The following is a 12264-nucleotide window of genomic DNA, read 5'->3' as shown; positions in this document are numbered from 1 at the left end:
GCAATGTGGAGAAGGTTGCCAACCTTGAAGGACTTCCGGGGAGGGGTACAGATCAGAGGTACGCCCAGCAGAGGTGAAGGAGCACAAGAGGGGGCAGGGAGGGAGGGTGGAGGCAAGGTAGCCGAGGACACAGGAGGGGTGACAGTAGGAGAGAGAAGGAAGTTGATGAGGCGCGGGAAGCGTCTATCAAAGAGGTGAAGGTTGGCCTGAGGGCCTTGGACCAAGACGGTCCCATTAGCGTAGACATTAATAATGGCCTTAGAGGACATCCCACCGGGTGCCACCATTAATGGGAGAAGAGGAGAAAGGAGAGAGCACAGAGACCATATGAAGGGTCCATAGGTCAGGAGAAGGTACGAAAAAGAGGATGTCAGTGAGAGTTTCCTTGGAGGAGGCACTGGTGTAGGTGTCAGCGATAGGGAGGCCTGGGTTGGAGACCAGGATATCCTTTTTAAACTTTTTCCTACCAGATTTTGTGAGGAGAGCAGGATAGTCAATGGAGAAGCAGTTAGAGAAGATAGGTGAGATAGAGAACACCATGGAATAGGAGGGAGGGGAGACAGACGAGAGCAAGCGGACAGGGAGTAAGCGGCAAGCCCTAGATTACCACATTTCAGAACAACAGTACACACAGTAATGCGTATTAGGTAACCAATGGAGAGGCCACCTAAGTTTGAGAGTCCTGCGAGGGGAGAAAAAGCCGTAGTTTACAACATTTCAGAACAACAGTACATACAGTAATGCGTATTAGGTAACCAGTGGAGAGGCCACCTAAGTTTGAGAAATCTGCGAGGGTGAAAAAGCCCTAGTTTACCACATTTCAGAACAACAGTACATACAGTAATGCGTATTAGGTAACCAGTGGAGAGGCCACCTAAGTTTGAGAATCCTGCGAGGGGAGAAAAAGCCCTAGTTTACCACAAATTGCAGAACACGGTGAAGTGTAGACACAATGCGAATGAAGTGAACAGGTGTAGGTGGGGTGGGGTGGGCCGGGGAGCAGGTGGAGCTGACCAGATGGAGCGGTGGAAACGGCGCCTGGCGTCCCCTGCGGACACCTGCAGACACCAACAGGAGCCGCAGCCGAGGGAGCTGCCCTTTGCCTAAGGGGCCCTTAGCCGAGGGGGCTGCTGGGCAGGGGGCTGCCCAGGAGGGTCAGTATAAAGGGGGGGAGGTGGGCGGGCAGGGAGGTGGGATGGAGGAGGGCACCAGGAAGTGGCTGCAAGGGGAGGGAGGAGAACAAAAACACACCACGCGCTTGGAGCGCTGTAAAAAAAAAAATGAAGAATAAACAATTCACTCACTCGAGGCCCCGATGGACTGGCAGGAAATCAATCCTGCAACTGGGCTGCCCGGCGAGCTGCTCTCAACCCCAAAGTTCTGCACAAAGAGGCGAGCGCGGCGAGCAGCCAATGCCTCACTCTCTCCTGGAGCCCACAACATCAAACAAAACATCACACCCAGCTCCTGCACTCCACGAGTATGGGAGGGCAAACAGAAGATAAGAGAAGTATTCCCTCTACCCACCCATACCTTCTCTTCTCCCTGTACATTCACATTCTGAATGCTCACAAGGCCTAGTAGGTTCTCCACCACCCTTCATTGTTTTCATTGATTTTCATTGCCATGTATCCTCCCTGTTGCCCTGTGGGCGCTTTGAAACACAATTGACTTGTTCTATAAGCGCCTTACAAATGCACAATAAATAAATAAATGTGTGCCTCTCCCAAGAACCTTCTGTGAACGAGAAGCACAGTAACAGTGAGGGGCCCTGCGACCTGCAACCTTCCCTTTTGCTTCTGTCCTTCTCCACAGATGTTCGCTTACCCTGTGGGGCCCTAAAGGCAGCGTTGCACCACTTCATTCCTGCACTCCTCCTGTCCAGGTCCTTCACTGAGCTTGGCAGAATACTGGAAAGCCCCCCCCTTCAGAACCTGTGGGAGCGACCAGACCTGCAAGATTGCTTTTCTCAAGCATAGAGGAAGCTAAGACCTGCATGATGGAAACGGGACCACCCGTATGACTTCCTTTAAATACTGCCTGATCTTGATGAGGGCCTTGAGTACCGCTGCTGAGGAAATCTTCAGGAAAGGAGGGGAAGATATGCATTTGTGGGGGTGGCAAATAGATCTATTGGGGGATGCCTGAACCTCTAGCGGATTTGGAAGAATATTACAGCATCTGGGATAACCTCTGAGAGGAGGAGAAGACTTTGCTTAGGGGGCCTCCAAGTTGGTGAACCCCACCCCGTGAAGTGGACTGTATTCAGGGAAAGGTAGCTGGTCTGCCCTGCCCCCAGTGGCAGATGGCAGAATTGGCCTATTGATGTGCGCAACTGCAGCCATGCTGTCCGATTTCAACAGGGCAGGCCCCCTCCCCATACCTCAGGATAGTTGCCAGATCCCCCCAAGTAGAGGAAGTTGTAGCCTCCATAGATGACCACATCCCTTCTAGAGAGGAACCTTCGAGAACTGCTCCCCAGCTCAGTGAGAAGGCATCCATGGTTATGATCACGAGTCGAGAAGGGTTGATGGGAAACCCTGAATGGGGTATGAGGGGTCTAATCGCCATGGCAACTCCTGTTTAAGAATCTAGAAACTGGTAATTGTGAAGCTGCTGAGACCCAGACTCTGTGCACATATAAAAGGTGGAGCCTGAGATGCAGTCTTGTCCAGGGCACGACAAAACACAGTACTGCATGAAACCCTAAATCTGCAGCATCTGTCTGGCTGGGATTGGTGAGGCAGATGATATCTGTAGAAAGCATTGTCCAAGTTTCCTTGCCGGGGATTCAGGTAACAGAGCAGACTTTTAGGAGTGGACGGCCCTGTGAGGCCTCTGGCTGGAACTCGTCTCAGTTAATGACAAACCTGAGGCTAGGGGGACTGGCATGTTTTAGTCATGTGCAATTGGAGGTTTTCACTTTCCATTGCCAGCATAAGACAATCACAGAAGTAGGGATTAAGAAGGATGTGCGCCTGAAGAAGGAGAGCCATGATTGCAAGTGCCTTTCTGAGTCCAAACGGGACAGCCTTGAACTTGCACCCCAGCACTACAACAGCAAATCACAATGATGGTAAGCATGATTTCCGGATTGGGATGTGTAAGATTGGGATGTGTAGGTAGGCATCCCTCAGATTGACTCAGACAAGGAAGTCCACGGCAACAATCTGAGGGGTAATGCACTGCACGGTTTTCTTCTTGAATTGATAAGTACTGATGTCCACAAAAATCCTTAACTAGTCACATTGGGTTCGGGGCACAGAACCTTTTTATTTGTTGATCATTATTAACTCTCAAGCACAAAAACTGAACATTAATTAAATAACTCTTTTCAACCAATCAGGCATTCTGTTTATAGTCATTGGTCTAAATTAATTTAATAACTATTTAGCAACTACATCTCACAAAGGTACAGGCGCTAAATATTGCAACAACTATTGAATGTATACAACCTTGCTAATTTCCTTGGTATAGTCAGGAGCGCCGATTCTTAGAGGCTGCACCGGGTAACAAGCCTTGTTGCCTCCCTGTGCAGGTATGAATCTGGGCTTGTTCCTGCCTTTGAATGCCACAAATTGCCCTCTTGAGGGCGGCTGGAGAGTTGGCTGGCATATTGCGATCCAAGCATATTCTCTCTCTTGCCCCATTTGTGAAAATGCTTGGGGCTATGCTACTGTGCACTCTTGGTGACTTTCTTCTATTGAATGTTTGGATTGGACCTAACCTACAAAACCAATTGCAAACTGTCTGGCTTTTTACCCAATTTTTCACAGAAAGTGTGCTGTTTAATGAACCATTTGAACCCATTCATCACATTTTCTCAGGGGCGAACCCCACAAATCCCCCTTGGTTGGTTCGGGCTCCATGGCTATGCTCAGTCGCTCTGGCATATTAGTTGGAAATATTTATGCCCCTCCAATTGACAAAATCACCAGCCGCCACTGCTACCCAGGGACGGAAGGGGGAGCCCAAACTCTTCAGCCTTATTGAAGGTGGGTGGGCGGTCACTTTTGCAAGAAATTACCTAGAATGTGATTACTGTCTGAGCGCAGATTCTTTCATTTAAATAGGCTGGCATGAAACCACTCCCTGAGAAGATTCTCGACTTGGAAGTGCAAGTTAAACATGGCCTCGCCCATTGGATTTGCAAGGACGGCTGGCATGCAGTTAGAAGAAATCAAGGACTCCCAGCACTAGGAAGACAGTATGCCTGCCTGCACGCAACTTTTTGCGCAGGTGGGATCAGATGACCTCCTCACACTTTGGGATAATAGGATTGCCTCAGAGCCTAATTGTGTACTGTGGGATCCGTAGCTCCAGCCAAAGGGGAATAAAGGACCAATTCACATGGTCTAGAAGATTTAGAGGAGTGGACCCAAGGCATTGCCTGGAAGGGGTACTGAAGGTACTGTGAACAAATTATAGGTCACTTCTCTGAGAGGTGGACCAAGAGGGAGCACACTCAAACAGCGGCAGAGAACCAACGACAGGAAGAGCATCTAGATCTGGCCCAGAGAAGGAGAGCATTCCCTGGATGCGGCATGTGAGTTTGTCCTCATGGAAGGCAATGTTGATTGAGACATCTGTAATCCCCTTAAGACCCTGTGTTAACCGTGATCTCATTGATTTCCCTGGAAAAGTAGAGGCTATTTTACATTGTTCCCCTATTTATTATGTTTTTTCCTCTACTTAAATTTTTTGGTAGTTGGATAATAAAATGTGTTATTATTATACCTTTCAGTTTTGTTGTGCTTTATTTTCGAGCCTGTGAACTGGTTGCACCTCTGAAGCCTTTATGAGCGGGGCTGAGTGAAATTGTTAGATTCCGTTCCGCCAGCCGCGAAAGAGAAATCTGTCAGATTTTGATCTGTTTCATCTGGATTTGCCATTACACCGCACCCACATATTGGAAAGAGCTGTGCAAAGTTTCTTGTTTCGCTGCTCGAACCTAGCATGAATCAAAAAGAGCCACGCAAAGCTTCTCGTGCCACTGCGTGAACCGAGCATCAATCGAAAACAACCTCTGCAAAGATTCTCGTGTCACTATACAAAACTAGCATGGATTGGGAAAATCCACTTAAAAGTTGCTTGCATCTCTGCTTAAAACTAGCACAGATCCAAAAATACTTGCACAAAGGTTCTCATGAAGCTGTTCAAACCTAGCACAAATGGAAAAAACAGCACAAAGTTTCTTGCGTCACTGCACAATACTAGCACAGATCGAAAAAGCGGAATGACCATGATCTGAGTGAAAAAGCACAAAACCGGCCAAAATTTCAGTGGCAGCAGAACTGTCATGCTGATTTCACAGAAAAGACAGAAGCGGATTCCAGTGTGGATTTTGCACTTTTCCCTTCATGTGTGGAAATTTCGCCCACCCCTATTTATGAGTAAGCCTTCCCCTTCACCCAGAATACCAAAGAGAAGACGAGGGATAGCATTAGGTTATTTTGATCTGCCGCATCAAGAACTCTATGCCAGAAAAAAGGTGATTTCTTGCAAAGACTGTGTCCAGTGTCTTGTGCACTGCATCCCTGACATCTTCTGCTGACATGAATGGGTGCTTTGTCAGTCTAGAGAGTAGCGGGCCCAGCTGTTGGGTCCCTGGCACGGATGTGGCTTCTCCCTTGAAGGATTGCCTCTTATTTAAAAACTTCAGAAGTGCAATCTTGTCAGGTTCCTGGCACTCCTGCTAAATGTAGCTTTTCGCAGGGACAATAACTGAGAATCCCATGCATGCAATCTGCTTGGCTTGCCTTATTTCAGGATCAGTAGAGAGGCCAGGCTCCTCCATGGCTGGGGACACCAGCTTTGTTGGCACATACGAAAGTAAAGTCATTAGCTATTCCGTCACTAAATATTTTCCTCTAGGCACAAGGTCATCAACACTCTCGGAGGAAGGGAAACCTGGATCTGTAGAAGATGAGGATCAAGAGATCTTACTCTTGGAATACCTCCAACTCTTGCTTAGCTTTTCCCTCATCATCTACTAGAAATGATGTTACCATCCTTTCTTGGAGAGGGGTGTTCAGCAGACCTTTTCTGATTGGGGGTGAGCAGAATGAGGAGGAAGAAGAATCCCTGAATTTGTTCCTCTTACTTGGTGCCCTTTTTGCCGTCTAATCTCGTACCTGCAGTGCCTTCCTGCCAGCTCTGACTGATACATGATCTGAGAACCACGGTACTCTTTCGCTTTAATGACCATCCAGCCCTCCACCGCATATGACCCTGCCGGGTGCACCACAGTACACACTGCTTCACTCCCACTTTATAGCAGTGTGTGTCGGCCCTTTAAGGCACACTGTGGAGGTCTAAGTGTAGCCAGGATTATTCTGCCAGGGTGGGCCTGCACATAACTATTACTAGTTAGGCAGGATATAGGAGTATCAGGAAGACTGCTAAGCAGCCTCAGAGATGCTGCACCCAGGCTGGTCAGGGGAGCAGGGACTACAGTAAAACATTCTCCATTCGAGAAGAGAACAAGTAGTGACCCCTGAAAATCACATGCAAACAGCAAGGAGAGGCAGCGGTGCTAACTGTGGAAATGTGGGGTAAGTGAGAATGTCAGGGGATAGGGCATGTCCAAGGAGGAATTAGGAATAACTCGTACAGACAAGGAGAAGGGGGGAATTACGGTAGTATTCAATGACTTAAAATAGTTAAAACTTTGGCCTGGTCTGCAGAAGCATGCTAAAGAAAACATCCCCAATAAATGTATCTCTTTTGGGGGCCCCCAACTTGGCAAGACATTCTGGTTGCACTGCTGATCATACAGTCAAGTATAACCCGGGTGCCCATGTCCCACAACAAAAACCAGTAACCTGTGGCCCCTGGGTTGCGAGGGTGGGTGATCATCAGGGAAAGAGGTCAGTGTGCTCAGCAGCCCCCTTTCTTAAAGGAGGGCACCAGTAATGTGGTCAGTCCCCATTTTCCCACACTGCCCCCACACTTTCATCCCTGGATTCCCATGGGTGTCACACCAATACCCGGGAGTGGCCAGGCAAGGCCACTGGAAATGAGAGGCACACACACACACCTGCTGCCATGGCCTACGAGGCAGCCGCTAATGCTGGCCGCTCATGTAGGGCTATGTCAGCGACTCAATGGGGGGGTGCACTCATGTATGCCATGGCTTCATCAAACCAATGCAATAACTGGACGAGCAGCCTTTGGAGGCAAACAGGCCGCCTTTTGTATTGCACAAAATGGTGATGACATCATAATGGACGGGGAACCTGCATGATTGCTGCAAGTTGCTGCAAGTTATCATTTAACTTGAACATGCCCCCGGAAGCTCCATCCGATGCACAGTAGTGTGTTGGCCTACCCACCGTTGGAGTGGATCTGGTCTAATTTATAAGCCAAATGTGAGTGCGGACAATCCCAGAACCCAACCTGGCGTCTGCCTTCCTCTCCAATCGGGAACACAAGAAATCAGCCAACTGTCACACCTGCTTGCTGGCTTATTGGATACTTATTGTGTGTGAAAGGACACCTCGCCCGGAACCCGGGTATAAGAGTGCAGCTAATGCAGCAAAGCTTCAGTTCAAATTAAGATCCCTGTGAACAGCACCGCACCGCATGGGAGGTGGCTTGCTGGTCAATTGCAAGCTCTCTCAAAGATGGGAAACACACAGTTGAATACCCCGAGCCATGCATGAATAAACACATCCCTCCATGCGGGGCCGGCCTTAGGGGCAGCAGCACCCTGGGTGAATTGGCACCAACTGCTGTGAATGGATCTTTGTGGGTTTAATGGGAATGCTGCTGCTAGTATTTTTACGGTCATGGTGCCTCATTACAGTGCCTGTTGTTTCCGGACTGGCACACTATGGGTTTGGCTCCCGCAGCTGCTGTGCCTGACAGGCCAGACCCTGCCGGACACAGCGGCCACGTTAGGCAAGCCATCATGGAAGCAGTGTCACTGTTATTAATGGTGCCGTTACTTCCGTGGTCCCCACTCCTATGGATTCCTCTGGGACTCCATGGGAATGGGGATTAACAGAATTACCGGCGCCTGACTTCACAGCCGCCAGGATTGTAATACCCGGGTGTTACCGGTAAGTCAGGTGCTGATAATTCTTTACTGGTCCGGCGGCAATACACCGGTATCACCAGCGGGGTTACCGACGGACCTGTAATGAGGCCCATTGAATCCAAGGAGAGCAAGGAATCAATTTCAATGTGGTGTTCATAATGCACAGTGTGTACTGTGGAAAGAGCTGCATCCAGGGACGTCATTTCACCAAAATGCCAGGGATAGAGGAAGTGACATCACATGAACCTTGACCTCTGATGATATCACAGTGAAGTTATGGTCCTTTATCAGTAACAAGTCATATAATGAATGGGATACAGAGTAACTCTTAGACCAAATAATAAGACGCACTCAGGAAGTTGGCAACATTTCAGCCTACTGTTTTATTGTCAATGATCTAAAACGAACTTACAACAGACATCAACGGACGTTTGCTCAAGTTTTCTCAAAGCATTTAATAAAAAACAATACATTTATATTAAAAATTCATCATAGTACATGGCAAATGAGAAAAACGTATTCAGAGTTGTGGTTGGTTTAAAGGGAACTTCTAAGTATACTTTCTATATGGGAATGAGTTGTGATAGGATATCTATTATCAGGTGGATAGCTTAAGCCTCCCACTACTGCAATTCCTCCTCAGCACTTATTAAGTACACAGAATACTATTGGTTCTTTAACTATAAGGCCCTTCATTATATGGCCCTCTATAATTGGTAAACATGCTTCATGCCATATCTGGAACATCTGGCTCACTAGCAACACGTAAGCACAGACCCAGGTGCCAGGGGGATAACTTGATTTCTCCTCCCCACCCAATTAGCCCTACATCTCTCATCGCCCATGCCTTCTGCCTTGCAAGCTTGTCTTTGAACTGGGCCTTGCAGCAGTTTCTCTTCTCTGGGAATACAAGGGAGTATGGGTACATGTTTATCACAGTTCTGGTCCGCATGCCAACCTCCTATTTTTGTCCTTGACTTATGTGACAGGAGACCGTGATTTGGCCCATTTCATAGCATTGAATTGTCTTGAATTAATAAACTTGGCACTGATGGTGTTCCTTCCTTATGCCTTAATCAAGGGATGATCCGGCTTCTCATGTTTTTTGCTTTTGAGAAAAGAGAACCAGTTCTTGGCTGGTTCTGGTTTTGAGATCAGGCCGAGCAGCCTTTCTTGCTTCCTTCATGCACCCAGCAAATTCTTTGCTGCAACACAGTTTTCAATCCTTTTTCTCCACGGCTATGAGTTTACTAAAATTGTGACACTGGTGTCCAGTTCCTTTATATATATATAATGGTGGGTTTGCCTGCAATGTATTCACTACATATAGCCAGCTTCTATGATCAGTTAATCTACTTGCGTTACGGCATCTGTTATTAGATGGATTGCATTGCCTTCAGTGTGTCACATGTATGCATTAATTCTTCTTTCCTGCACAGGAACGTTTACTCAATTCCTTATTTCGCCATCCGATTCCATAGAGTCCATACATCCTCTTCTTCAACCACTTTTTCTTAGTGTGCCATACTCGTCTTCTTGACATCAACAGCTTCTCTTCTTATTATTTTCATATTCCTCCGTGGACCTTTTCCAAGAGATTATCATCTCTTCGTGCATACATCTGGTATGACTGTCGTAACAGATACCTTTTCTCAAACATTTGTCGCTGTATGGTTACAATTACTGGTGTCAAACATAGTGTAGGTTCAGGCTTCCAATATACTAGTAGTAGGGGGCGGGACTTCCTGTAGAGGCATTCGGCTGCTCCTCTATACTCCCCCCTCTGGTTGATTTATCAACCACACCTTCACCAGTCTCCACATATTGGCATTTGCTTTTCTGGAAGTGTTTCTTTGGAGTCCAGATCTTCATCATTGCTTTCAGAGAACCTGCCAATTTTACATGTTCATCCATGCTCGAGGTCATGTAGCTGCACTGTCCATTCAGGTTACACTAGACCCATCGTCCAACATACTTCTTATGATTTCTGGGATGCAGGAACCTTGTACTCTCAGGTGCTAAGATGCAGACCTCTATATATTTTCTGATCGCCTCATCTGTCAACTCCTTGGGTCCGAAACCTGATTCGACATTGATCACGGTCTTCATCCCTACTGTTTTCTTTGCTGTCTTCTTGCACTGTGTGATTATTTCCCTGATTACACAGAATCCAAACATCACCATCACCAAGATTGTTCCAGGAAACTTGAAGATACTTGTCATCCAATATGGAACCCATGAGAAGATCGACGCAAATCAACTGTCATCTGCAATGTCTTCTGTCTCATCGTCCATCTGAGCATGCAGTTTCATCAGCAATGTTATGGCCTTTGTCAAGGTCTCATTCTCATCATCATGCGAAGGTATGAATGTGCAGTTTTGGTGCAAACTCCTCCTTCCATCGCTGTGATCATATCCAGGACATATCGGTTCTGGAGGGTCATTAGTCATATGGCCCTCAATTCTTCTTTAATAGCATTGAATCCTTTATGGTAGTGAAGATTGTCTTCAGAAGCTATAACCACTTTGCATTGCCCATCGTCTGCATCCCAGCCATAAAGATAGTTGTGAAGATTGAAGCAGTTTTGATCTCCATCGTAGAGTGGCCCAATTCCCTTGCAACTGTCCTCGAGCCATGCATGCAGCAAGGTGAACAAGACATCTAGCATCATATTCTGGAATCTCTCTGGCAATGAAAGTGTGGGCTGCATTCACGGCATAAGGTATGAGGGCACAAACGTAACAACTCTCTTTAGATGTTCTTTCTCCTACACTTTTCATCTGTTGATACCACATGTTGTTACCTAGATGTGCTGCATTATCTAAGTATGTGTTTATCCCGTCATTATCCTCCTCCACACTTCGCTTATGTCTTCCCCATATAATGGTTGTGCCCCATGCAACTAATTCTAAAGCAGATCTACTCTGGGGAGACAACACAAGGGGTTTTGGCTGTTTAGTAATGGGCAAATGAACAATGGTTCCTGGAGTGGGGAAGATCAAAGTAGTGTCTGCTTTACTTGGAACATTACTATAATAGGGAATGGTTACCAGGAGAAACAGGAAAGCGCAAAGTATAGTTGCATATGCATATATCAGGAACCAACACATTAGCCCACCCCACTTGTGCCATTCTGGAATTTCTTGGGCTTGCTCATTCCTCATCATTGTGTTTTCCTCTTTATTTTTCATTTCTACTGTGATTTATTTAAGGAAAAGGAGACACTTTTCTTCTTTAATAACAATACTTATTTAATAATTGCAATTAGCAATCTTCTAATCACTTGCCCATTTTTAAGATCCTGTAAAAAAGTGTGGATATCAGTATTTCTTCTGACAAGAGCAGGATAAGTTTGAGGAATAAACACAAAAACAGCAAGCACACACTTATGTGCATCTCCGATGGTCAGGACCTTAGAGCTACTCAGGCATACTTGTGATACATCAATGGTTTTCTAAAGTTCATTTTCAAAGTATCCTGTGACTCTTGGCCCAGATTTACACTACTACTATAATATCTATAAGGAGTGTTCAAGGGGGGTCACAGTCCAAATGCATTGACTCCCAGGAGAGCAAAGGATCAATTTCAAAGTAATATTCATAATGCACAGTGCATACTGTGGAAAGAGCTGCATCCAGGGGCGCCATTTCACCAAAATTCCAGGGATAGCGGAAGTGACATGACATGACCCTTGACCTCTGTTGACATCGCAGGAAGTGACGTCATTTGATCCACCCCAAAGTGACATCGCATGAAGTGGCATCACATAGCATTGTTCCTAACTACTCTACAAAAAATATGGTTACGATATCACTGCAATGTGATATACATTTCATACAAGAATGGATCACCATATGTATCGTTAATATTAGTGTTTATAGGCCCATATTACCAAATTACTGTGAATACAAGCAGATGTCCAGGGCCAAATGATTATGATATATTATTATATAGCACATGCACTTTATATAGAACACATATATATATATATACAATATCACCCAACCTGTGTTGGTACTCATTTATCAACTTCAGAAGGAAGAAAGGATGAGTTGGCCTTGCCAGGATTCGAACCTGCAAATCACAAATTGCAGCAGCAAGCAATCAGCCCACTGAGCTATCTTACCGGATTTAGCTATCTCCCCGGCTATAGTAAAAGGAACAATTGCATGTCTGAATGTTCTCAAAGTCAGAAAGCAAATTACCCTCTGTAGTGGATACC

Source organism: Ambystoma mexicanum, chromosome 3p (assembly GCF_040938575.1).
Source record: "Ambystoma mexicanum isolate Mex_15411 chromosome 3p, UKY_AmexF1_1, whole genome shotgun sequence".
Taxonomy (NCBI): domain Eukaryota; kingdom Metazoa; phylum Chordata; class Amphibia; order Caudata; family Ambystomatidae; genus Ambystoma; species Ambystoma mexicanum.
The sequence above is the reverse complement of the archived record's forward strand: the minus strand, read 5'-3'. Positions refer to the sequence as shown.